We start from the raw sequence: 23906 nt of genomic DNA, 5'->3' as shown, positions 1-23906 counted from the left end.
ATATTTTTTAATCTTTAAAACCTCTATAGAAGATAGACACTATACATCGTGACCTCACAATTGGGGGGAAAAGGAAATAGAAACTGAATAAATTAAATGTGAAGTAATCTAAAAGTAAAACTGAGTAAGTGTATTTACAAGCTAATTAAATGTAGTTTGTAATACAACAAAAGACCTGGAAAATAGAGCAGCAAAATTATCCAGCATGTAACAGATAGTGACAAAGACTGGAAATGTTTAAAAGCAGTTATGCAATATGGCTAATAAGTGAGAAAGCCCAATTGTAGTAAATGGAGAGTAGAAAGAATGTGTTAAAGGCAATATTGAAGAGAATGGGTGAGAATTTTTCAGAATTGAGGGACAAAAGCCACAGATTCAAGAAGCCTAATGAATCCCAAGCCAGATAAGTAGAAAAAAAAAAAGATACATTTAAACATGATGCAGTGAAACTAAACAATAAAAAATCAAAGAGAAAATTTAAAAGCAGTCTAACGGAAATTAAAAAAATCTTCAAGGAGTGAAATTAAGACCAATAGCTCACTTTTAAACAGCAACAATGGAAGCCAGGATACTGAGAAATAAAAACGTTCAATCTAGAAATCTCTACTCCTAAAGATGTTTTCAGACCTACACAGAGCTTGGCATTATCAAAGAATATTTGAAAGGATCTCCTTTAGGCAGAAGGAAAGTGATCACATAAGGGATGCCTGTGGAGTCCTTTAAAAGCCAAGGACTCTGTTGGCAAAAATGTCAGAGATATTTTTTAGAAACAAGGAATGCTAAATTTAGGCTTCACACCCCATCTTTCAATATTGCTATTCTTCAGTAAAGTGTGTTAAATACACAGACACTTAGATACTTGATTTCTTTTTACATGGGGGAAAATCAAAAATCTATGCTGTTTTCTATGTTATCTTTGTTTCAGGTTGTAACAGCAAAAACATCTATCATTTCAATTAATTCAAAGGAATCCACAAGAAAAAATGGAGCAAGAATGAATTGGTAAATCTGAGAGTAAGTCTTAACAAATGCCAACCATATTAAACAATGATAATTATGTGTGCAGTTAAAAAAACAAGATAGGATTATAATAAATGATACTTTTTCAAAATCAGTTGAGAATATAGCAGTGGTGTCAAAGTTTTCTAAGATCTTTTTGTTAAGAAACAACTTACTCAAAGTACTGTTAATCATTAAGTTTTGATAAATTAAGTACATATGTAGTCACCTTCATATAGTTGTTTATTTTTATAACATGTGAATCCATTCTGCATTTTAAAAATTATGTTGAATTATACCTTCTTCCCTCTCCCACACACAAATATTACAAGTGCTAGAGAATTCAAAATGTATAGCTAAATCCGAGTAGCTTAATTCTCTTGTATGAGAATTTGCTTAATTCCAAATACTAAATACATAGAAATGTTTCATTGTATGTATGTCATACATTTTCTCATAATGAAATTTTATCCATAGAACAGAGTTAAGAACTACATTCGAATAATGATTAGATACTTAAAAATGGGATCATAATTGTGGTTTTCTTCTCTCCTATTATTGGTGAGAAATTATGAGTAAGCCAATATGCAATTATAAACAATGCCTTAGGTGTATATGAATGAATATAATTTTTTCAAAATAATTGAAAATATTTTTCTCTATAAGATAGTATTTTAATAATAGCTTTTGAGCATGTAGTACTTAGTCATTTTATTCATTTTACCATAATGCTAAAATAATGAATTTGCTCACAATGGCCTATACCATTCAAAATTAATGTTGAATTTACTGTATTCTGTTAATAAAAATACAAACGGGAAAATTTTTCTTTTTAAAATTAAAATGGGTAACAGCTTCTTCTGCCTTCTAATGTTGATACGTCATTTATATTCACAGAAAAATTGTTTTCCTATTGTCTCCTTTCACTTATAGTCATTAGTGGAATAGAAACAAAAAAAAGTAGGTAAGATCCTGAATAGATGATCATCCTTTAGGGGATAATGTGCAAACATATCAGTTATGGCTATTCTCATGGGGGGCAAAGAACTACTTTATAGGATAGAGTTCTTTGTACAGAGGACATTATACTGGACCTCGAATCGGGGAGAGAACGGAGATGCTCTGCATAGGGAAATCAAATGGTTCTCTCTCTTTCAATTTCTTTGTTTCTCTCCCTCTCAGCCTCCTTTCACTTCCCTCTCCCTTTCCCACCCTCCCTTCCTTTCCCAATTTAAAGGCCAAGGACTCAGATGGCAAAAATGTCATTTTTTTCTCTTTTTTTTTTTTTAGAAACAAGGAAGGCTAAATTTAAGCTCCACCCCATCTTTCATATTGCTATTCTTCAGTAAAGTGTGTTAAATACACAGATACTTAGATTCTTCATTTCTTTTTATCTGGCGGAAAATCAAAGATCTATGCTGTTTTCCCTGTTATCTTTGTTTTAGGGAGTAACAGCAAAAACATCTAACATTTTAGTTAATTCAAAGGAAGTAGGAGATCCGAATAGAGGTAAAAATAAGATATGTCATCTCTCATCACTAACATTCTTTGGGATATTTAATAGAGTAAGGAGCTCCCACAAAACTTGATTTACATTTAGAATTCAGGAAATAGCAGTCTTGAGCTATTATTTAAACATCATTTTGTTATAAATTCTTAACCAGATGTTATATAAATTACTTATGTACTTACTTTACTTTGTCATTTTGTTTCCAAGCATATATTAAAATAATAAAATCAGAAGAAATATATTCTCCTCCATATAATATCCTGCTCCTTGTATTTGTTTATTGTATTTACCCATTTTAGGGGAAGGGGGCTAAATTTTATTTAAGTATTCTGCATACATACAGGAAAGTGCATACATTGTATGTGGTAAATTTCCACAAAGTGAACACATTCATGTAACCATAATCTGGGTCAATAAATAGCACCGAACTAGCATTCAGAACCGAGCATCCTACTGCAGTCCACTCACTACCCTATAGCTTAGTTTAGCCTATTTTGGACTTTATAAGAATGAGATCATACTCTACTTTTTATTTTTGAATGGCTTGACTATCATCTGGTTTGTCCAATTCATTCATTTGGTTGCAAGTGCCAATAATTCAACTTTTTGCAATGTATTATATTCCACTGAATGAATATAGGACACTCTATTGATCATTGTATTGTTGGACAATCTACATTATGTCTAGCTTCTTCATATTGCAAATTATGCTTTCGTGAATATATATACATGTGTTTGGTGAATATATGTACCTATTTCTGTGTTGTATATAACATAGAAGTGGGACTGCTGGGCCAGCAGACAAACCTGTTTAGCTTTAGTATTTAAATTACTGTAGAACCACTATCACACCAGTGGGATCAAAGCAGTGAAGTGAGGCATGTTAAGTGTTTACATTCAAGTCAGGCCGGCATTTAGTCCTGTTTACACTACTTTTTACTACTAATATTAAGCATATTACAATTTCATTGACCCTCTCCTCCAGCTTATACATCTGTGAAAAGCACATATATTACACTACATATTCTTATAAAAATACTAAATAATATATGTTGAAAAGTACATAACAAGTTTAGTGTTTAACAGATATTCATTTGTTTTCTCCTTGACTGGATGTTAGTAGAGTTAGAATTAAATTATACATGAATTGGAATGATTGCTGGAGTAAGCCAGGACTCTTAGAGTCAATTTGCAATCTCTGCTGTAACTCATGTTGTCCCTTGCCACATGTCTCTATAATCTCACTGGTGTTCTGTAAGTTTAGTATGCCCAGTTGGCACAGTAACTAATACCCACTAATAAAGTATTTTTACTATAGTCAAGACATAGAAACACCCTAAATGTCCATTGATAGACGACTGGATAAAGAAGCTGTGATACATTTATATAATGGAATACTACTTAGCCATAAAAAAGAGTAAAATAATGCCATTTGCAGTAACATCAATGACCCTAGAGAATGTCATTCTAAGTGAAGTAAGCCAGAAAAAGAAAGAATACCAGATGATATCACTCATATGTGGAATCTAAAAAAAAAAGACAAGTGAAGTTATATATAGAATAGAAAAATTCACAGACATAGAATACAGTCTTGTGGTTACCAAGGCAGGAAGAGTAGTGGGAAGAGATTAAATTGGGAGTTCGAGACTTGCAGATACTAACTACTATATATAAAATAGATAAATAACAAGTTTATACTGTATAGCACAGGAAACCATATTCAGTATTTTGTAACCTATGGTGAAAAAGAATATGAAAATGAATATATGTATGTTTCTATATGACTGACCATTGTGCTGTACACTGGAAATTAACACAACATTGTAAACTTACTACACTTCAATAAAGATATACAAAAGACAAATCAGAATATATCAAATTTTTTTCAAAATTAAAAAAAAGAATTAAGCAACAGCTATGTGTTCAACATTGCCATGTGCTATACAAGGAATGTAGCATAAGCACACTCATCAATTTCTATTCCTCAAGGTGCTCAAATCCAAACTGCAGAAGCTTGTGGAATGTTCTAATAACATAATGAATTGGAATCTGATTACATTATAAAATCAGTGATATGCCCTGCTTCATACTTCTTCCACTTGGCTGAAGTCATTAAAGTATATAAACTTGTGCACATATAAAGTTTGAAAGAAAACCTTATTTATTCGTTTTACCAGTCAGCCATATACAACTTAAGAATATTTTCTAAGATAATCTCTTCAAAAAGAACTGTATAGTCTTAATTTTAAAGGATTTTTCTACTGACTTCTATTAAGTACAGTTGAATAAATTCTTTACAAGAAAAGGAACGAGACTGTCAAGATTAAGGAAGGCAGCTTCTCATCAGGACTGAGATCCTAAAACAAGTTTTGCTCTTCTGTTAATTACTGTTCAGTTTTAGAGAACAAACTACCAGAAGCAAAACAGGTCTGTTTGTAGAGAAGTCTGGCAGGTAGAAGTTAATCCTAAGCAACGTGGCTTTTTTCCTAGTAAGAAATAAAATTGATTATTTTAATTGTAGGCTGAGTGTTAGATGCAACCATAATATATAGATTATAGATACAGACCATGATATCTTACATAATTTGTTTATAACTTTAAAATACAAACTTAAACCAATGTCCTATTCCCCTAAATAATTAATTTTAAAAATGTACTTTCATAAAAATAACACTGATGTGTTATTAGCTCTAGTTAAAAATGTTACATGTATTATATGTCAGATATTGTGCATGGCTCTGGCAGCAGGGGATTTTTTTTTTAATAGGAAAGACAGACACATGGAATAACTGTAGCATTTTCAAGTTACAGGAGTACTGAAGAAGTGAGAGTGACATATTTTTATGTTCTGTAACCTCTTAAGTTCAGTGGAAGCAGAACAGTAAAGTTAATGACTGGCTGGATTTTGAAATGTAGCAGGGGTTAACCAGGCCTTTTTAGGATGGTGGTGTTATGTTCCACACTGATAATACCATATATGCAAAGACACTGATGGATTAAATAGCATGGCATGTGTATGTGGAACTAAAATGGTTCCCCTCAAAATCCTTTGTGCTCTTCCTGTTCACCTCTCCCACAACCCATGGCAATCATTGATTCTTTTTTACTGTCTCCATAGTTTTGCTTTTCGCGAATGTCACATAGTTAGAATCATACAGTCTACAGCCTTTTCAGATTGACTTCTTTCATGTAGTAATATGTGTCTAAGATTTATCCATGTCTTTTCATGGCTTGATAGCTTATTTCTTTAGTGCTGTGTAATATACCATTGTCTGGATGTACCACCATTTGTTTATCCTTTCACCTACTGATGGACAGCTTGGTTGCTTTCAAGTTTTGGCAATTATGAATATAGCTTCTATAAACTTTCAGGTGCAGGTTTTTGCTTGCACTTCTTTTTAAAAATGTAGATTGCTGAGAACTGTGCTACCATCAACTCTTCTTCCCATCTTACTTGTTGCATTTGATGGCCCACAAAATTTGCATTTTTAAGGTTTCTACTGGAAGAAGTACTGTTTCAGGCATTGAAAAACATAAAGACCTGATAAGTAGAAGACTGATACTGTCATATTTCTAGTTTTCAGGAATAATTTGAGAGCAGTGAGCCCAGACTGACTGATAAAGAGGCCATTGGAAAAGTACTGGTGAGCAACGATTGCATTTTGAAATATAAAAATGATTTATGTCAAAGGAAGCAAAACAGTGCATTAGGAAATGATGGTCTTTTAAATGATTATCAATAAGCAATGTAGAGCTCTTATTTTCTATCTCTTACTTGCACAGAACTTCTAACTCACATTGAACATAAAAATTCCATTTGTATTGAAAACCTAAATTTGACAGGTAGAACAATCAACTTGTTTAGAGGAGAATAACTTTATGACTTTGGTTTAAATATAAATTTTTAAAATCATGTATAAAAAGCTTTAAAAGAAAAAAGATAAAATGGACTATATTAATGTTAGTATCTCTTATTCTTTCAAGTCATCATTAAGAGAGTGACAGGGCAACTCAGAGTAGAGGAAGCTGTATTTAATACACATATCCAGAATATATAAATAAATTTTAAATATAATGAGAAAGAAAACTCAATTGGAATATGAGTTAAAGGCTAACTTTTGAAAGTGGAAATACAAATGGCCAATTAGCATATGTAAAGTTGCTCACAAGGTAAGACAACAGGAAAATGCAACTGAAAGCCAAATGGGATACCACCCCACACCCAGTAGGTTGACAAAAATTTTTAAATGATTTTATAAATGTGTGGACAAGGATTTTGAATAATCAGAACTCATATATTGCTTGTAGGAATGCACTGTTACATACGCTTTAGAAAATTATTTGGTTCCATCTCCTAATCCAAATTAATGAATATCCTATTAATTCTATCCATGTTTATATACCCAGCACAAATACACAAATATATACACAGTTTCAACAGCAGACTCCATAATATTCACAGAAACACTTTCATAAGAGCCACAAACTGGACACAGTCCAAATTCTCATCCACAGTTGACTTAATAAATTATGAGACATTCAAAGAATTGATACTACATGTTCCAACTGTCTACTGCGATATACAAAAGCATTCCAAATTTAGAAGACTAAAATAACAAAAATGATCATAAGTACTGTGATCAAGCACTGGAATAGATACAGTGGGGATGGATATTCTCTGTTCTATGTCATCTAGGTCCTCAGCTGGAAAGACTCCAGTGACTAGGGTGACTCAACATTGGGGAATCAAACATTTCTGAAGGCTTCTTCACTCACATGTTTAATGCCTGATTTGGATTACTAGAAAACTATCCTCAGCTAGAACATCTGCATGTGTCTTACGTTTCTCTCAGGATTTCTGCTTCATTCTAAGAAGGTAGAGTCTTACAAGGAGTATTCAAAGAGCTAGTGTTTAAAGAAACCAATGTAAAAGTTTCTTCTGCCTTAGCCTTAGAAGTCACAAGTCACACATTATCCTTTAAGTCATACTGTACTGACTACAAGCAAGTGATTAAGGTCACCACGATTCAAAGGGAAGGTAATTAAGACACCATCCTTTGGAAGTGGAAAGGCTTCTTTACAGAAGACTATGTGGGCTGCAATATACTGCTCTGGCCATCTTTGGAAACAAAATCTACCACAATATACACACTGTTGAGATTGACAATTCTACCCATCAGTATAGACGAATCTTTCAAATGTTATATTGAGCTAATGAAGTCAGACACAAGAGTGCATATTAAAAAAAATTTACATGCAAAATTTTAAACCAATTTATATTTCATATGTCAGGATGGTGGTTACCAAATGGGATAGTAATTGAGAGAGCAATAAAATGGTTTCTAAGATATTACTTATTTTATATTTCTTTTCTGAATAGTATGAGTTACAAGGTTGTATTTAGTAAGTGAAAATTCATCAACTGCTTGCTTATGGTGTAAGCATTTTTTCCCATGTACATCAACAAAAAGATAAACTAAAAAGCCCTTTCAATCTATTTATTTTTAGTATATGCTCTTTGTCAATATTTTAAGATCATTTAAAAGTTTTTTCATTGTTTTCTTAGCTCATTTCTTTGTAGTTTATTTCTTTGGTAATTATGCATCCTTACAAAACTCTTACAAATAAGCATGCTACTTTGGAAAAAATTAACACTTATAAAAATAATGCTGTTGTAAATGTTCATTGTTTACTTAATACAAAACAGCTTATTTCCAGAGATAAAATTAGGTTCACCACGTTGAGCTTCTCTTTGGTAAAAATGATAAAATTTGTTGAAAAAGACATAAAGAATTATAGTATGAAGCAATTTTTATCTTGTTACTGTATTTGTATTTAAATATACTTGGGAATAGGTATTTCCCTAAGAAATCTGGTAATTGTTATTTTTTCCCTAGTAGACTAGATACCTTTTTCTGAAACCTATGTCTAATCCACCACCAAATCCTTTCCATTTTTGCTTTAACTCATTTCCAGAATTCAGTCATTTCCTAACACCTCCACTGTTAACTGTTTTGTCCCAATCTACAATTATCTCCCACTTAGATTTTTCAGTAGCATCCTAACAAGGCCCCCTGTTTTGCCTCTGCCCCTGTATATTCTAATTCACCACACAGCTGCCGAGTGATCTTTTAAATCTGTCCGATCATGTGGACCATCATTCCTCTTATGCAACTCATCCTCCGATGGCTTTGATCTTAGACTAAAAGTCAAAGTTTTCACCAAAACCTACAATGTCTACAATGCTTTATCTCCTTCTGCTCTCCCAACTTGCTCACTTTGCTTTAGCTACATGGCTTTTTTTGTTTTTATCAAAAAGGTCAGGCAAGCTCTCATCTTGTATCTTTGTATTTGTATTTCCCTCTGCCTAAATCACTTTCCCCCCAGATCTATGAATGGTCTTTTTTTTTTTAACTTTATTCTGGTGTTTGTCCAAATTTCACCTTTTCTTTGAAGCTCTTTCCTGAGCACCCTAACATTCCCACACTTCCCCTGTCCCCCTCATTCCCATCTTATTCAACCCTTCTCAGCTTGTTTTTGTCTAAAGCACTGATCAACTTTACATACTTACTATTTCATACGTTTCATTATTGTAAGTCTTCTCTACTCCACTTTTACCCTTAATAGAAGAGAGTGAGTCCTGATTCCATGGGACAGAATGTGTTTGTGTTTGTGTGTGTGTGTGTGTCCCAGGACTTTTACCATTTCTGTTTCCTCTTTCTCAAAACAACCTTCTCTATTCCATTGCTCTTTACCTCTTTTTCAACATTCATATTTAAGCTTAAATGTTGCCTCCTTGAGGAATCTTCCTCTGGTCATTCTACAAAAAGTGGTATGACTTTTTACATACTATTCTCTATCGTATGTCCCTATTTCTTTCTTTCATTGATCTTTAGCATTAAGTAGTTATCTTGTCCATTTAATTATTAACTTGTTTTTATCCCTAATTAGAATATAATCTCAGTGACTAGAAGATCTCATTAGAGAAGTAATGTGTGAATAGACTGAGAATATTTAACCTGGACATTGGCTTTTTTTTATTTCTGACAGAGGTAAAGGTTATACAAGCACTTTTTAAAATTGTTTCAGTATATCTGAAAAACAGGATTTAGTGAGATTTTTGTCAACATATGAAATTCTTTTTTTATTTCTACTTTTGAGAGTACTCCAATACTTTTTTTCAGGTTACCATATTTCTTTTATAGAAATAAAAGCTTCCTTCATTTACAGGTCCAGGGATGAGCCTGATAAATCCAATGGTAATCCCTAAACCAATTAACTACAAAAATCTCTTTGGCTCTAGGATTGGCAAATGGCTGCCTCGGAGACAGAAAGATGAAATAGAGGTTTGCTGGGGGCTAAAGATAAAGAAATTTTCTATTTCCTAAAATAAACCACCAGAAGGTATAATTTCTCATTCTGTTGATTTTGTGCTGTGTGATTGTGAAGCTTTGACATTCCATTGTTATTTTGGTCTCACGAGGGAGGCTACCTTAGGAATGAAGACAAATGAATTCATAGTCAGGGAAATTGCAGAGATATAGACTAGATCCAAAGGATTTAACTGCATTGAATCAGTTGTTCCTCTGGGCTCCAGTTGTGTGAGCAAATATACTTGTTTATTTTATCCATTATAATTGGCTCTTCTATACTTGCAGCCAAAAGCAGCCTGACTGATACCCAGAGTTTTGATCTTAACACTACTCTATACTATTACACTAAGTTGGAAGATTCTGCGTATCATCCACTGCTTTGGACATATATTAACTTGCACAAAACTGTAGCTATTCGGAGAGGCATTTTACGGCAGAGAGCTCAGCTCATGCCTGTTACCTTCACGTTGCTTTGAATACAGCTAATATTTTTAGTGAACTTCCAAATATGAAAACCCTAGTTCCTGCCATTATTACTGTTATTGATTAGTTTAGTATCTTCTAACAACTAAAATCAATTGCAAGTCAAGGGTAATGCTGTTTTGTTCTTCATTCCACAGACTGTACACTGATGGGAGTTTCTTTCATGTGGTAAGAGACCAATTTCAGAGTTTGTCTGCCTCTTTCAAAGTTGTACTGATGTAAGTAATCTTTCATCAGTAAATATTGATTCATTTTCAGTCAGGTTGGAAATGTTTTAGAGAAACTCCCAGTACAACTAACCCGTCTTAGAAGTCAGTAATATCTAAACTTTCCTGACAGTGTATATTTCCAGTTGAGTTGAAATTTTTCTCTTGTATTATCCTTTATATACCACATTATCTTTATAATCATATAGAGAAAGTAGTAATTTCCCCTTCTGCAATAAAGAAATCAGTTAACAAAAGTGTATATTAATTTTGCTATGATTTCATGGTAGGATCAATTTATTTCAGAACAAATGTGTAAACTTGTGCACATATGGCATATTTTCCTTTGTTATTTTTCTTCTGTTTTAGAGTCTCAAAAAATCCTGTATGACTAGTTCTTAGGTTACACACAGATAAAAATATATTTGAAACTACTGTAGTTATTATTTAGGAAAAACAATATTTTTCCCAGTTAAAATTTTGAAATATTCAACTCAGCCAAAATTAAATGACTTCTTTAAAAGAACAGTTAATACAGGACATTTCCATACTTTAAGATGTTGTAAAAGTAAAAACTAGAATTTTAGATTAAAAACATGGATGTGTTATTAAAATATGAAAATATATTTAATTTGATAGCTTTTTAACTGACTGCTAGATCAATAATATAATTAATTATTCTGAGATTTTAGTATATTATATTCTGCAGAATATACTTATTTTTCTGTTCCACACTGGTTTGTAACTCTTTAATAAAATATAAATTAGAATGCTATTCTTAATATTTTTAAAAGTAATCTACCATATTATAATAATGCTCATGTATGAAAACCATATAAGTTCATTTTGTGTGTATTAGCATTTCTTTCATTATTGTGTTAATAGGATACTATTATAAGAATTTAGTTAAATTCGGTACATAATCTAGAGTAGGAAACTTGGAAGTATTAAAAATTACGTTAGAAATTTCAAAGTTTTGTTTTCTATGCTTGAATCTAGAACAAAATGAAAATTAAATTCCATATTCAAAATTATACCCCCAAATGTCCAAGTCCACTTGTCTTTAGAAGTAAATTTTTCTAAATAATTAGGAAGAAATAACAGCATCTTACACAAACTCTTTCAAAGAATAGATATAAGGAAACATTTCCCAACTTGCTATGTAAAATTTCTACACCAAAATCTGTCAAGAACATTGCAAAACATTAAAATTGCAGACAAAACCTCCCATAAAAAATGATGCAAACATTTTAAAGAAGATATTAGCAGACTGAATCTAGCCATGGACAATAAAAGGAAAATAGCAAAGGAGCTTATGCCAGTAATGAGAGAGACATTTTTGTATTTGCAGGTTCATCAATGTAAGCTATGACATTAATAGAAGAACAAAATATTTTATGATCACATAGATAAATGTAGAAAAAGAATTTGACAAAATTAGGAAGTCTCTGATAAAAATAAATCTTAACAAGTTAGAATTAGAATTGACTTTTTAAATCTGAAAATGAGTTTCTACAAAACACCCATCATACTTAATGGTGAAACACCGTAAGCTTTCCTCTCAAAGAGAAAATGGAAAAAGATGCCCTTTTGTTCAACATTGTAATGGTGGCCCTAACTAAGCCATCATTAGATGAAAAGAATAAATAAAATGCATACAGAATGGAAAAGAAGACATACAATTGTCATTAATCGCAGATGGCAGTAATGTGTACTTAGAACATCCAAAAAACCTATATACAGTCTATGAAAATGTGTAAGGAATATTTACAGTAGTCCTGACTACAAACTAAATATGCAAAAATAAATTTTCTATATACTACAAACACAAGCAGATTTTTTTTTCCAATCAGAGTAGCATTAAAATCATCAGAAGCCTAAGAGTATATCTACCTAGGATATGTGTCAAACCTTTCAGTGAAAGCTGTAATTTTAAAAGTTCTAAGTAAATGGGAAAATATATCATGTTCACTGCTTGAAAGATTAACTCTCTTTGAATGTATCCATGGATTGAAAAGAGTAATAACAGGTTTTTTTTTTTCAATTCTTTTGTTGTTTCATGGAAACTCACAAGTAGACTGTAACATTAATTTGGAAATGTAAACAGATGAAAATTTTCAAGATAATGTTGAAAAATAATACTTGAAGGGTTTCAGCTACCAGATATGTGTACTTCTTATAAAAGTAAATTGAATAGTGAGATATTAGCAAAAAGATTAAACAAATAGACAATGAGACAGAACATACCATTTAGAGTAACACTTATGTCCCTTGATATATGGCAAAATGACACCAAGATACAGTCAGGAAATTATGGTCTTTTTATAAATAGTATAAGTCAAATTTATTTTCATATAAAAATAAATTTTAACCTTTTCTTTAAAACATACTAATATAATTCATACCAATTAATTATATCTTTAAGTGTGAATGGTTCAATTAGGGAAAAAACAACTGAAACAGTTTCATGAACCTGGAGTAGAAAAAAATGTTTTTCAAAACAAACAAAAATACTAACTCTAAAGGAAAGTTATTAATTTGATTACATTAAATTAAATTTTCACATTATCAAAAGACATAATTAAGAGCATGCCAGGAAGGCGATCAAAATGGCCAAGTGGGAGGATGTTGATCCCACCTCTCCCCACAAACACCTCAAAAATACACTTACATGTGGAACAATTCTCACAAAAAATAAACTGGAAACTGGCAGAAGATCTCCTATACAACCAAAGATGAAAGAAAAATCTTCATGAAACCAGGTAGGATGGGGAGAAAAATCCATCAGAACAGGACTAGTGCACCATGGAGGGATGTGTAATGGAGAGAAGGTCCACAGGGGCTGACCCTCATCCTGAGGAGCCCCTCTGCCTGCTAGGAAATCTGCTGGGTCAGATAGAGGGGATGCAGAAGCCTAGCCCCTAATCACGAGGAATTTGTGCACGCTGGCTTGCTAACAGTCAGGGCAGAGAGAGACAAGAGCTGGCGGCTGCTGCCTTGCTGCACCTTCCAATCTGAAGCATGTCCCAGGGAGGTGTACAAATGTACTCAGCAACTAAATGCTGAATCTCAGGCAGACAGGCCCTGGGAGAGGACTCAGTCTAGCTGTGTGGAGACAGCCTGGAGAACCTGAGGTATGGTCTGAACCAAATCATGGAGACCACTGTCAGCACTCATACAGCAGGGTGGGCTGGCTGCAGAGGTCACTGTCAAAGCTCACACATCAGGAGCAGGTCCAGCTGCTATGGACTTTGTCGGTACACAAACTGAGTGGCAGCACAGAAACGCACATCTCAGGCAGCAGGCCCTGAAGAGGAGTACACAGTGGTTCACTTCCAGACAGAAGCACTCAAGTTCCACCCACCCCACACCCGACCTTGGATGTGGGGCAGACAGGTCTTGAGAGAGGTCTGCCACAGAGGCAGCCCAGGCGCCAGGCAGCAGCACAACCCCCTCAATTCCTGCAGTCACAGCACTCTGACCCCAAGGACCAGCCTACTCCACACCACAATCTAGCACTAGGTCTGGGATGAATACAACAGAGAAAAGCGACTTTTCGTCAAAAACATGGACACTAGCATGTGTGGCCTGGTTGTGACCACACAACCAGAGGTGACCTCCACTGGAGCAGGGCATACACTCAAGGACAATGGAACCTGACTGAACCTGACCCTCAGGGCTGATATTCCAACAAGAGAGCAGACCCTTCACCAGACAGGGCTGTGACAGCAATGGAGCAAAGAAGAGGCCCTGCCCAACATCCAGTGAAGGTTCTGGACACCACAACAGCAATCACACCACATATCAAGGAGATAATGAACAGCATACTATGAGAAAAGGACATGGCTGGCATCCATACCAAAATGAGCCCTCACACCAAAATGCTGGACTCATACAGTCTACACAGGGACACCCCTACATAAAACAGCCCCTCAAGACCACAGTAGATAATTGTCTCTCCTAAAATCATAGAGTAAGAAATGTAAGTAAAGTACAAAACAGAGGAACTACTCTCAATTAAAAGAACAAGAGAAATCCCCTGGAAGAACATAATAAAACAGACCACCAGTCTACTAGGCCTTGTATTCAAAAAAGAGGTAATAAAAATGATAAAGGAATTAAGAAAGACTATCAATAGAAATGCAGATCACTATAACAAGGAACTAGAAACTACAATGATGAACCAATTAAAATTAGACAGCTCAACTGACAAGATAAAAACCAATACAGAAGCAATGAGTACCAGACTAAATAATACCAAACAAAAAATAAGTGACTGGAAGATAGAATAATGGAAATCACCCAATCAGAACAGTAGCCAGAAATACAAATTAAAAAAAAAAAAAAAGCAACATATGAGATCTATGGGATAATATAAAGCATGCCAACCTATACATACTACAGTTTTCAGAAGGGGAGAGAGAAGGGCATCAAAAATGTATTAGAAGAAAATACAGCTGAAAACTTTCCAAACCCAAAGAAGGAAATAGATATCCAGTTATAGGCAGCAAAGAGTTTCAAACAAGATGAACCCAAAAAGACCCACAGCAAGACCTATTGTAATTAAAATGACAAAAGTGAAAGATAAAGAGAGGATTTTAAAGGCAGCAAGATAAAAACACAGTCAGCTACAAGGGAACCTCCATATGGCTATCAGTTGATTTCTCTACAGAAATTTTGCAGGCTAGAGGGAATGATAAGATATATTCAAATCTTGAAAGGGAAAAACCTGTGATCTAGAATACTCTGCCCAGCAAGATTATCACTTAGAACAGAAGGAGAGATAAAGAATTTCTCAAACAAAAATTTTAATAGTACAGCAATACTAAACCCACCCTAAAAGAAATATTGAGAGGTCTTCTCTAAATAGAAAAGCAGCAAGAATCCATAGGAAAGGGAAAATCATAACAGGAAAGGCAAATACATAAAAGTACTAAAGCTCATTTAAATGTACCGGTATACAGATTAAACAACAATCAAACATTTTTTTGTAAAAGATATTATAACTATAATAAGCAGAAACATGAAGATATAAAATAGGACACCAAAATCACAAAATGTGGAAGAGGGGAGTATAAAAATGTATTTGAACTTATATGACTGTTTAAAGAACATTGATATAGTTTGAGTCAACATACTTGAAAATCAGGGTAATTACAAATTAAAATCATACAATAGATTTACAAAAAATCAAACAGAAAGGAACTCAAGCATAATACAAAAGAAAATAATCAAACCACAAAAGGAAAACCCAAAAAGAAGAAATGAACAAAGAACTACAAAATCAACTGGAGACCAAGGTTTGAAGTGACAATAAGTATGAACCTATTAATAATTACTTTGTCACTGGAATAAATGTTTCAATAAAAAGGTATTTAAAAAGTGGCAGATTGAATAAAAAACAAAAACTGCAATAAAATGCCTATAAGAGACTCACTTCAGTGTGAAAGACACACAGACAAAATGAAAAAAAAAAATTTCATGTAAATGGAAACAAGAAAGAGGGGCAGCAATACCCATATCAAACAAAATAGAGCTTAAAATAAAGTCCATAAAGGCAGACAAAGAAGGACATTATATAATTTAAGAGATCAATACAAGAGGATATTACACTCATTAACATATATGCACCCAATATAGGAGCACCTACATATATAAAACAAATACTAACAGACATAAAGGGAGAATTTGATAGGACTAAAACTATAGTAGGATATTTTAACACCCCACTGACATCAATGGACAGATCTTCCAGACAGAAATTCAGTAAGGCAACAGAGGCCCTAAATGACACAAGAGAACAATTAGATTTAATTCATATGCATAGTACACTACATGCAGAAATAGCAGAATACACATTCTTTTCAAGTGGGAATGGAATATTCTCCAATATAGACAACCTACTAGGTCACAAAATAAGCTTGAATAAATTTAAGAGGGTAGAAATAATTTCAAGCATCTTTGCTAATCAAAATGGTATAAAACTAGAAGTTAACCATAAGGTGGGGGGGTGTAGGGGAAATGACCAACACATGGAGACTAAGCAACATGCTACTAAAAAAAAAAAAAAAAATCAGTGGGTCAATAATGAAATTAAAGAAGAAATCAGAAAATACCTCAAGACAAATGATAATGAAAATACAACCTTACAAAAACTATGGAATATAGCAAAAGCAGTTCTAAGAGGGAAGTTCATAGTGACACATGCCTTCCTCAAGGAATTAGAAAGTTATGAAAAATAAAGAACCTAACTTACCACCAGAAGAACTAGAAGAACAAATCCAAAGTCAGGAGAAGGAAATAAATGATAAAAATCAGAGAGGAAACAAGTAAGAGACCAGAAAAGAAAATAGGAAAGATCAATAAAACCAAAAGCTATTTTTTTGAAAAATTTAAGAAAATAGACAAATTTCTAGCCAGGTGCACCAAGAGCAAAAGAGAGAGGATTCAAATAAATAAAATAATACATCAAAAAGAAGAAATACTAACCAATACAACAAAAGTCCAAAAAAAATCAGAACAGAATATTATGAACAAATTGGACAACCTTGGAGAAATGGACTATTCTCTAGAAAAATACAGCCTGCCAAAACTGAGTGAAGAAAAAACAGACAATATGATCACTAAAAGTGAAATAGAATCTGTAGCTAAAAAACAAAACAACTCCCCACAAACAAAAGTCCAGGGCAAGACAGCTTCACTACGTAATTCTACTAAACATACAAAGAAAAACCTGTACCTATCTTCTTAAACTATTCTTAAAGACTGAAGAGCAAGGAACACTCACAAAGTCATTCTATGAAGCCACCATCACCCTGACACCAAAACCAGACAAAGATACTACCAAAAGAAGAAAATTCCAGGCCAGTATTTTTGATGAATATAGATAAAGAAATTCTCAACAAAATATTAGCAAACTAAATCCAACAATACATAAAAAGGGTCATATAACACGATTAAGTGGAATTCATTCCAAAGTCATAAGTATGGTTCAACATACACAAATCATTCCAATGCGATATGCCACATTAACAAAAGAAAAGACAAAAAAAAAATCTTCTCAATAGATGCAGAAAAAGCATTTGATAAAATTCAACAGCCATTCATGATAAAAACCCTCCCCAAAGGGGGTATAGAAGGAATGTACCTCCACACAATAAAAGCCATTTTTAAAAAACCCACAGCCAACATAATACTCAATGGGGAAGAGGTGAAAGCCCTCCTGCTAAACTCATGAACAAGGCAAGGATGCCCACTCTCACCACTTCTATTCAACACAGTATTACAAGCCCTAGCCACAGCAGTCAGACAAGGAAATGAGCAAAATACATCCAAATTGGAAGAGAAGAGGTAAAATTGCCATTATTTGCAGATGACGAGATACTCTATATAGATAACACTAAAATCTTCACACAAAAACTATTAGCACTAATGAATGAATTCAACGAGGCTGTAGGATACAAGATTAACATACAGAAATCTGTGGCATTTCTTTATATTAACAATGGACTGTTAGAAAGAAATAGGAATCTACTTAACCAAGGAGGTGAAAGAACTTTACTTTGAAAACTATAGACATTGATGAAGGAAACTGAAGATGATTCAAAGAAATGAGAACATATCCCATGCTTTAGATTGGAAGAATATTGTTAAAATGACCAAAGTACCCAAAGCAATCTACAGATCTAATGCAATCTGTATCAAAATATGCATGATATTTTTCCTGAAACTAGAATAACTAATCCTAAAATTTATGTTAAACCACAAAAGACCCAGAATTGCCAAGGCAATCTTGAGGAAAAAGAACAAAGCTGGAGGCACAGACCTTCCAGACTTTAGACAATACTGCAATGCTATAGTAATTGAAAGAGCATACAACTGGCACAAAAATAAGCATATAGACCAATGGAACAGAATAGAGAGCCCAATAATAAACTTACACAACTGCAGTCAATTATGAAGTATGAAAAAGGAGACAAAAATACACAATGGAGAAAAGACAGTCTTTTTGGAAAGCGGTGCTGGGAAAGCTGGAAAGCTAAATGTAAATCACCAAAATTAAAACACTCCCTCACACCACATACAAAAAGAAACTCAAAATACTTTTAAACACAAAATAGAACACCATAAAACTCTTAACAGAGAATACAGGCAAAATACTCTTGGACACAAATCATAGCTATATTTTCTTAGATCAGTCTCCCAATGCAAAAGAAATTAAGAAACAAAAGCAAAAACAAAAAAGCAGAAAAATGGGACCTAATCAGACTGAAAAGCTTTTGCACAGCCAAGGAAACCATAGCACAACATAAAGAAAACCTACCGAGTGGGAGAAAATATTTACAAAGGATGCTACTGACAACTGGTTAATATCCAAAATACACGAACAGCTCATACAACTGAATACAAACAAACAAAGAAACCAAACAAATGTTGACAGAAGATCTAAACAGACACTTCTCCAAAGAGGACCTATAGATGGCCAACAGGCACATGAAGACATGCTCAACATTATTAACTATTAGAGATTTGCAAATCAACATCACAATGAGGTATCACCTCACACTAGTCAGAATAGCTACCATCAAAAACTCTACAAATAATAAATGCTAGAGAGGGTGTGGAGAAAAGGGAACCCTCCTACACTGTTGGTGGGAATGCAGTTTGTTGCAGCCACTATGGAAAACCATATGGAGGTTCCTCAAAAAACTGAAAGTAGAGCTACATGTGATCCAGCAATCCCACTAATGGACATATATCCAGAAAAGATAAAAACTCTAATTTGAAAAGATACATGCATCCCAGTGTTTATAACAGCACTACTGAAATAGCCAAGAAATGGAAACAACCCAAGTGCCCATAAACAGACAATTAGTTTAAAAAGATATGGTATATATACAAAGGAATATTACTCAGCCATAAGAATAATGAATTACTGCTATTTGCAGCAACATGTGTGGACCTAGAGACTATCATACTAATTTAAGTCATACAGAGAAAGACAAATTTATGTATCACTTATATGTGAAATCTAAGAAGTAATACAAATGACTATATACAAAATCAAGAAACTCGCAGACCTAGAAAACAAACTTACGATTACAAGAGTGAAAGGAATGGAAGAGGTATAAATCAGAAGCATGAGATTAATGGCTACAAAATACTATACATAAAATAGATAGCAACAAGGAATTACTGTATAACATGGTGAACTACATTCAGTATCTTGTAAAAACTTATAATGGAAAATAATCTGAAAAAATATACAACTGAAACACTTTGCTGTATACCTAAAACTAATACAATACTGTAAATCAACTATATGTAATTTTTAAAACAATGGTGCAAATACATGGGACAGGGTGAGAAAAAGTGTTTATTATAGACATGTCTAAAATTTCTCAAGATACAAGTATCTAACATATGTGAATATAAAAAGAACTATAAATATAAGCACAACGTAGAAAACCAAACAGAAAAAAAAAGACAAAGAGTTGGTCAGATATGTTATGAAAGAGTTTAGAATTTTTTTTACAATGGCAATAGGAAAGAGATATAAAGGATAAATAAAAATCTGATTCTGGATGAGGAGGGAAAGAACAGCACCTCAGGGAACAGTCAAAGAGTTATTTTTAAATGAGAAGAAGGAGGCTCTGGATTGTAAGAGGGAGGTTGGGAAGGAGAAGATGAAACTCAGCTTTTAAGACTGATGTGTAGATGTTCAGAAAGTTTTCGTTGAAGAGCTTCTCTTTGTAAAGAGAGAAATGTCTTCTAATGAAAACAAGGAGTCAGAAGTAGCCAAACACGTACGTTTGAGGAGAGTAGAGATCTCACCATGGAAAACCAAGACTGAATTGAATAGAAAAATTCAGTAGAATTTTTGGGAAATATTTCTGGTCTGTTTGAAGTTAGTAGTCTTTCATTAATTTATACATTAATTCTAGAATCAATTGGTTGCATTTTGTGAACCTAGCTCTCAGAGTTTTCTCTAATTCTCACCTTCCAGTCTATGTGCTTCCAATCTGTGTACCATATCTATTTCCTTTGAAATGTCCCTACTTAATTAGTTTTGATTCTGACACCAAGATTAATTTTGGCTAAAACACATGTATGACTTTGAATGGGTTATAATACATTAATTTTCCTCATACAACAAAAGTCTGGAGGCAAAGACAAGTTCCTCCAGTATAGCAACAATATCAGGGCTCCAAGCTGGTGTTTGTACAAGTCTTGTTATTTCTTTCATGGTCAGAAGATGTATTCTGCAGGCCTAACACTGTCTTCTCACTAAAATCTCATACAAGAAGGAAGAAAAAGGACAGCAAAAGGGTATACCTATTGTCAAAAAGAAAAAAAGATACCCAGAGGCGCACCTTCCCTCACCCCAATCCTGATTTATCTTCCGGTGCTGTTTCCAACTAAAAGAGATTTTGTTAGTGAGAACTGGAGAGGAAAGTGTACTAGGTAAATATATATAGTATTTGATATAGTTCATCATTTATTAGTTCTCTGGACAATATCTTAAACTTTCTGGCCCTTCTGTCACTTTGTCACGTCCATATGTCAAAGCTCCAAAGTGGGATATTTGTGAAAAATTGAGGAGGCTGTGATCAGAAGTGGCATGTTTGACTTGTAATATATTTAAATACAGAGAAATGACAGTATACAAGATTTATTGATTAGAGCTAGTAAATGAAGTTAAAATTGAGGAGAAGGTCATTGGTGATGAGGAGGTCAAGAAATTAAACATCGATAAACACAGTGATTACTTTGGCAGCATAAGAAAAAATTAAATGGAATTTTACTTTTTTCTCTTTTTAAAAAGTAATTCTGGAATGTTTTAGAAAACTTGAAATATACAAAAAAGGAAGAACTCAAACTTAAGGAAACTATTATTTCTGATAATATGCTTACTATTCTAGGCACAGTTCATGTAAAAGTGAGTATGCTCTCTAACTCCTTAAGCTGTACATAGTCTAGGAAACACACATACATAAATACAGCAAAAAAAGTTTACATTTCAGAAGTTTTCAACCAGAAAATATATCATGTACTCTTTTTCCCATCAGATTTAATTCCATATCAAAAATAATAAACCACTAATATGTGTAAGAAAATCCAGCAGAGATCTCATTATCCTCATAACAACTATTTCTGGTCTTTTATACAAAGTTTTAATTGAATCTTTTCAAACATGAAGATAGAATAATATAACACATATCTGTGTGTCCACTTTCCCAAACACATCTTCATGCTCTCTCTTCAGAAGTAACCAGCATCCCCAGTTTGTACTTATTATTTCTCCTGCATGCCTTTAATATGATATTAAATATCTTCTAAGTATTCAGTTGTATTTTATGCTAGTGCTATATTTTACTGCATCTATCTTCATCTTCCTTTTTTTTTTTTTACATTTTTTGATTCATAATCATTTTACAATGTTGTGTCAAATTCCAGTGTTCAGCACAATTTTTCAGTCATTCATGGACATATACACACTCATTGTCACATTTTTTTCTCTGTGATTTATCATAACATTTTGTGTATATTTCCCTGTGCTATACAGTGTAATCTTGTTTATCTGTTCTACAATTTTGAAATCCCAGTCTATCCCTTCCCACCCTCTACCCCACCCCCGTAACCACAAGTCTGTATTCTCTCTCCATGAGTCTATTTCTGTCCTGTATTTATGCTTTGTTTTTGTTTGTTTTTGTTTTTTAGATTCCACATATGAGCGATCTCATATGGTATTTTTCTTTCTCTTTTTCTCTCATCTTCCTTTTTATCACTTGTTCATGTGAGATTTATCTATACTGATACCTAAAAAATGAAATTCATTTCTTTTTGTGGTAGACTATAAAGTATTTTCTACTTCTCCAGCTAGAGAATTATTTGTGTCCTGTTGATGTTAGAAATGGCCGTAAGATTTGTTTTAGATGATGAAATGTGGAGGGAAGTGATGAGTGTCAGTGGTATGTTTTCGTGATTTTTTTCTCCTTTCCATGAAAATCTTGATAAACCACATAGGGATAGCTCTGTCAGTTTATTTCCAGAGTGCAAAGGTTGGAAAACAGAACAGAAGCTAACCTATGATGCAGTGTGGAGAGTAATAAACTCTGTTTTAAGCCACTGGGGTCATTTGTTATCACAGCATAAATGTAGGTTAAGCTGACTGATGACTTTAGTTTCAGTGCTATTGAATATTTTCTTGTGTAACTAGACCAAACATTTTTTATCCATTTCTTTGGTTGTTATTGACTAAACTGTGTCCCTCTCAAATTCATATATTGAAGCTCTTGCCAACAGTGTGACTATATTTGGAGATAGAGCCTTTAAAGAGATAATTAAGGTGAAAGGAGGTCATGGTGGTTGTACCTTAATCTGTTAGCTGGTATCCTTGTAAGAGGAGGAAGCGATGCCAAGGAAACACACACAGAGAAAAGGCCGTGTGATGACACAGCCAGAAGACAGGTATCTGCAAGCCAAGGAGAGAGTCCTCAGGAAAAGAAATCCTGCCAAAATTCTGATTTTAAACGTTCAGCTTCTAGAACTGAGAAAATAAATTTCTGCTGTTTAAGCCCCCAGTATGTGGTATTTTGTTACTGCAGCCCTAAAAAATATTGATGGATAGTAATTTTTAAAAATTTTCTAGTATGAACATTGGTATAATGAACATGCTTATTTATATTTATTTGCATACAACTTTGAAAATCTATCGCATAAGCTAGGAGTGAAAAAACTGGATCAATAGAAGCTGTATTTTCAACCAAGATTTTGATGAACTAATTTTGTTGGTTTATACTCAACGGTTTCTGTGAGGCTTTTCACAATTCACACCATTACTGCTATTTAGACTACAGTTAGCTGTTCAGAAATATGTAGTCACTTTCTGATTTTAGTTAAGTTCACTGAGGATAGCAGATGTGCCAAATGTTGTATTTCTGTTACCACATGTAATGAACATTTCTGGTGAATACTTTCTACTCTATGAGGAAGATGTTAACAGATTATCATTGTCAAACTAAGTAAGAGAAAACATGATTACCATATGGAGTTTGAACAACCCTCAGATTAACTATTAAAATGAAGTCTCAGTGTTTTGTATTCTTACTCCAAAATTATCTGTTGAAGAGACAGACATTTACTTTACGTACTTGATATAAATGTTAACCCTTGATCACCAATAAAATATATTTTTGTCTGAATACTACACATATTCATATTATTCCTTTCAAAATACAACCACCATATTAAGGTTAAAGCTAAATAAATTGATTTTAGTTGATGTACATCAGGAATAATTTGTTTGCTTTTTTATACACAAGGTTGCTTCAG

General features: G+C 33.4%; 1 long non-coding RNA gene across 3 annotated transcripts in view; it reads right to left on the bottom strand.

The window, feature by feature from the left end:
* The window catches only part of LOC140696908 (uncharacterized), a 191589-nt gene that overhangs the window by 124525 nt on the left and 43158 nt on the right, over window positions 1-23906 (bottom strand). For 2 of the 3 annotated variants that reach the window (XR_012073564.1, XR_012073562.1), the window contains exon 3: window positions 22947-23046. The exons of the other annotated variant lie outside the window; for it this stretch is intronic. This is a non-coding gene — a long non-coding RNA (uncharacterized lncRNA). The remainder of the gene's footprint in view (window positions 1-22946; window positions 23047-23906) is intronic. 3 annotated transcript variants of the gene reach the window in all.

The sequence above is a fragment of the Vicugna pacos genome, chromosome 6 (genome assembly GCF_048564905.1).
Source record: "Vicugna pacos chromosome 6, VicPac4, whole genome shotgun sequence".
Lineage (NCBI taxonomy): Eukaryota > Metazoa > Chordata > Mammalia > Artiodactyla > Camelidae > Vicugna > Vicugna pacos.
The sequence above is the reverse complement of the archived record's forward strand: the minus strand, read 5'-3'. Positions and strand labels throughout refer to the sequence as shown.